This window comes from Protopterus annectens, chromosome 5.part1 (assembly GCF_019279795.1).
Source record: "Protopterus annectens isolate FY-2018-M chromosome 5.part1, PAN1.0, whole genome shotgun sequence".
NCBI lineage: Eukaryota > Metazoa > Chordata > Ceratodontiformes > Protopteridae > Protopterus > Protopterus annectens.
This window is the reverse complement of record NC_056736.1, coordinates 521,907,729-521,913,453: the sequence shown is the minus strand read 5'-3', so window position 1 is coordinate 521,913,453 and position 5,725 is coordinate 521,907,729.

Sequence of the window (5,725 nt, the reverse complement as noted above, 5' to 3'; positions counted from 1 at the left end):
TTCTTGACATTATTCCACTGCAATTTGTTTTTGGACATTTTTGCTGATGGGATACAACCTGATGACAAGACTTAGCAGGTCCTCAGAACTTCAGCAACCAAATTATTCATAAGTTTTATGTCAGAACTGCAAGAGCTACATGGATTCATTACAAGGTTCCATACTACTTTTCAATTTTCTATATCTAGCATGTCCAATGCAGATTCCTTGAATGGTTTGAAGCATGGTAAGGTTGTCATTGTATTTCTAGGAATAACAAACTACATGCACAAAGCAAATAAGTTGGGATTAGTGAACTCGACTGCAGAGTTGGATTGCTGTTGTATATGGTATAAGTCTGTCAGAGCTTCACATGTTGCTACTTAGAGAGCTTCACTAAGAGGACCGCTGAGAAGACTTCCTAGAGCAACCTGATATGTCAGGAGCCCCAGATCAAGGAGAGTCATACTACGTACACCAGGATTGCATTGCAGAATATACACCCAGTCATCATGGCTAAGATACTGCATTATTTGACATGTAGGAGTAGTGTCTTCCTTAGGTAGGGGATACAGTGAATCCGATATCTGTAAAGCCAGCACATGTTATTATGCTATGATAAAGACGGAGATCTTTGCATCAGACAGTCATGCTATTACCAGTCTTTTGAAGGTGAAGGAGGTCGAGTAGAGTGGGTTTTTTCATGCCATAGATGGCTAAGCATAGGTCACCACACAGAAGCCTGTATGAGATAGAGCAAAGTGATAGGGTCTGTTAAGGAACTTAGTCCTGTGACCTTTTTAGTTAGAATCATTGTGGGCCTTTTGAGTTGAGCATGGTATTTGGAAAGGTATATGCTGAAAGAGACATTGTATTCTAGAAAGGGTCTGATGAGCGAAGAATTGAGGGGAATTATGGCCTCTTTATATGTAGATGATATGCCTTTGATAATTGTCTGAGCAACCTAGAATGTTTTCCTAACTATGAGAGATACATGATAGTTAAAAGACAGCTATTGCTCAATAAATGTGCCTAGATCTGTAATGACAGACTCAGTTTTAGTGGTATTCACTCACATAACCTTATTTCCCAAATTAAATTATGCTGCATTTTTTGACACACTGAGCCTATGCCCATTATCAGCATGTGCGGTACTGACATGTTCAAGCTCTTTTCAGAAGATATGTAGGTCTACAGAGGACTTAATAATGGTACACAGGTTGCAGTAATCAGTAGACTTTAGTTACCCATAGGCCTTTGACATCTGCCTTCATTCTAGAGATGTCAAATAGCAGAATACCCAGGACTGACCCCTATGGGACACCATTAGTGATATTCCATTGTATGCAAGAGGTGCCACCTGCTCTGTCTCTACGTGTTTTATTGATGAGACAGTCCACTATCTAGCAGAAGCTTACTTCTGAACCCATTAGCACAACAAGTCTGGACAAAGCCAAAATTAATGGGAGGACAAAGTCCCCAAAACTATTACTTTTATAAGAAGGTTGCTAGAATAATTGTATAAGCATGCATTTTCTGAAGTACATGAAATCTGAAACTCATATGTCATTATTTTAGTGACTTCATTCTTCAATGATTTTTCAGAAAAACACAAATGTTATGAGGAAAATACCAAAAATGTGAGGTAAAATTTGGGGCAGTCTCCACAATGTTTACATAAACACTTGCATTATAATCTTTTGCGATCCCCTTTTTGTGCCATACTTCCTTTCTGAATTGTCCCATTTTCAGGCCCTTCTTTAGTAGTATATCTCTATTACAGGAACTTATACCTAATTTGATAAAGAATCATCATGGAAACTATACTCAAGGCTAGTGAGCTGATGTGCCATTGCAGAACAGAATAAAATAGTTCCATTGCACTACTGAGGATAATGTGCTGCAGTCAAGGCTTGTGACAACATATTTTTGAAATCAGTCCAGTGTTTTCTGCATGTATGCAGACATGTACATATCAGAGGTTATGTTCTCATATTTACTTAACATGCACGACACACTTCCAGAGTGCCAATAAACAATACATCCAGGCAGTCCTTTTACATCAGATAGCTTCTAGCATGATATCACTGACATACTATATTAGAAATACATGGTCAAGATTAAGGCTGGGATTCAGAAAACTTTCCCTGCATTCATATAAACTGCTGTGGCCAAAACCTGCAGTTTACATGAATGTGGGAAATGCAAAATAGACACATGATTGCCCGTAATGAGGAAAGACATCAATATTAGCTAATTTGCAATTCTCTGAATTACATGGTGTTACTGCTAGTGCTAATCAGCACTTTCATGTAATTATCACAGCTAGTGGCCAATGCATCACACTGGCAAAAATAAATCCTCATTCTCTCTCCCACACACACATTCAAATACATGCACATACACATCCCCATAAACACTTAGTCACACTGCATGAACCACCCTACAACTTGACTGCATTCACAGACGCACATTTACAAAGTTACATATGCTCATGCAGAGATGCACACTTACGAGTTACACATACTTGTGCACAGATGCACACTTACTGAGTTACACATGCTCATGCACACATGTGCACTTACTGAGATACACATGCTCATGCACAGATGCATACTTACTGACTTACACATACTCATGCACAGACACACACTTATTGAGTTAAACATACTCATGCACAAACCAAAGCTTCTTCTCAACTGTCCCTGATTTTACAGAACATCCCTGATTTAGTCTTTTATTTTCACCCTCTCCCTTGTAACATTAATCAAGCAGGATTACTACTTTTTGTTCATAAAATGCATTTTGATGTCTACCCTTTTCTTCTATTAACTTTCTAAGTGAAGTACTGTAACATTTAAAAATTGTCCCTGCTTTCTGTCTTCATTCCTCCATCACTTTTGGCTTGTTCCTGACTCTTGAAAAAATAAGTTGAGAGGTATCCTGTGACCATATGCCCCCTCACCCATTCTCCCACACACACACACACACACACACACACACACACACACACACACACAGACATACACACAATTACTATCCGATCACACTCATTCACACACACAGACACACACACACGCATACACCTACTCTATCAGTCCCCTAATTAACCCCCCTCGTGCAACCACCCAGGATAACGCACCTACAGACTCTCACCTAAGGCCCCCTCATATATATGCAGACACACAACCACACAGATACTACCACACAGATGCACAGACATGCATACTGCCACCACTACCTCTCTGCTACTTGCAGTGCAATTGTTCCCATTAGAATTAATAAGTGAACGTGGCATTTTGGCTGTGTTAATTTACATACCTGAGTGAGTCTCTGAATCACTCAGGTGCATAAATTCCTTGCCACAGACATTTCTGGGGGGGGGGGTGAGCATATGGCTGATTAGCATAAGTCACTCCCCCAGAATGCCTCATTAGCATTTAGCACATCTATGGAGATAGCCCATTGCAGTGACTTTACCGACTGAGTAAAAGCATTGTGGTGGGCCTATTTCTGAATCGAAAAGGGTGTCCACAGTGGTCTGCTGCCTATGTTAGTGCATACTCCTGGAAATAGCCCTTACGAATTCTAGCCTAATTCTTTCAGCCTACAGTTCATTTAACCTCATGCAAAGAAATTCTGTGCCAATTGTATGGTAGGTTTTGTTTAAAAAAAAAATCCTCAAATTAAAGTGTTATTTTAATTTATACAGTTGTTATTTTAATTTATATACTGGTTGACTTAAACACATTGGATGACAATTAAATTAAAAAGTGCCATTTTTAAACATAGTGCAATATTCTGATATATGGAAATATGCTCTGATGAAGGTTTATGTTGTGAATCCACCATGTCTCCTCAGTATCTTTGAGCTTACTTCACAGTGGCTTGATAACACTATCTTGTTCATACTCAATCATGTCATATTACAAAAAAATGATACACAAAACAAAACAATTGTAGAGTGTGGACAATCTTCCTGCATCTGTCATGTAGTGGGCATTGTGACTCTCATACACATCACTTCATTATTCTTACTCTGAAGTCACAGCACTATGAAGAAAGAAGGAACATTGACAAGCAATTTAAACCTGTCTTGCTATTTCTGCTGTAGCCTGTAAGATCTGATCACTCACTAAACTCTAATCTATGAGCATTATCATCTCACGCCTATGTGAAACAGCAACTGCCAACTCAAGCTGTTATGCCTGAGTAGTCATAAAGCAAGCTTGAGTAGCCTTAGCAAGTATATTGTCCTCCTATATGGAATCAATTATTTATTATACCTTGGTTACATACTCACTGTGTCTAAAAAAACAAACAAAAAAAAGTGGCGCTGTATATTTTAGATATATTAAACAGTTGCTCTAACCACTCTGAATTACAGCTGCATGTAAAAAGAAAATATTTTTTTAACCTTCAATTGAGGTGATAATTTTTATATAGATTCTAATCAGGATGCAAAGCTCTACAGCTTTTTTGTGTGTTTTTCCGTACAGTTTCAAGGTGCTGGTAATATTCTTAACTTACAGGACTTTTGTTTTATTTTTGTTTATTAACCAAGATCATGCACCAGTCTCAATAGACTGATTTTAGTCACAACCCACATTAATATAATTGGAAACACAGAAAATGTAATTAACACAGAAATGAATAATTGATTACAACTTGTTCATACATATAGGCCAGTATTCATAAAGAGTGCAGTGTGCTGCATAAAACAGCATCAAATTGAATAGTGGTGATGTGTAGAGAGAGAGCATTTCAAAAACACAAACAATGTGGTTGTGTTAGAGGAAAAATAGTGTGGTATTGAGGGTATGAAAATCACTGTATGAACATACAGAAATGAAGATCCACATGCAAATGAGTGACAATGAATATGCAAATTATGTCATGAAAGCTAATAGAATGAATTAGAAATATATAAAATAAACACAGAGCAACAGTGATAACCTGTTTTGAACACCAGTAATTGCTGGTATATAGGACACTAGAATATGTACTATGAGAGCAGCTCTATCAGTGCAACTCATGGTAGTGTCTGCTATTAGAGCCAATGCCTACAACATGACAAATCACAGCCCTCTGCATGACACAGACAGTACTACTGATACCTAAATTACCACCATTTGGTTGAGCAGCAAATAGTGGACGGCTTCTGTATGGGCAAGGATGTTGTCTTCCACATATAAGCTCAAGGAGAGAAATGCATAGACTGCCCAGCCCAGTGGCCACCAAGATATGTGCATCTTTTACCATCCTAGTTGATAGGACCTTTCAACTACCTGAAGGGGACATGTTAGGAATTTCATAGATGTCAACCACACATATCCCGCACTAGCTCCTTGACACAACTTCAGGAGAAGCATGTATGATTCTAAAGGATTGCAGAGGACAGAAATATCACTGTGCAGGCACTGTACAACATGACCATTTTTCTGCTGTCATGGGAGCCACATATTGCACACACATTGCCATCAAGGCCTTATCTGGTCCACAGTTGCCAGATGTTGTGCAATGAGCAGGGTATCACATATAGTGTGTGTGTGTGTGTATGTGTGTGCACGAGTGCATGTGCAACCCAGGCACTTCCCATAGTTTTAATAGCTAGCACATATCTGAAGTGTACAGATGTTCTGTGTGGGGTGAATTTCCACAGGGTCATCTACTCAGTAGTTGTGCATGTATGCAGGTACAGTGCTCGCTAAGTAAAGTTACCATGCAGGACTTTTATATGTTGCAG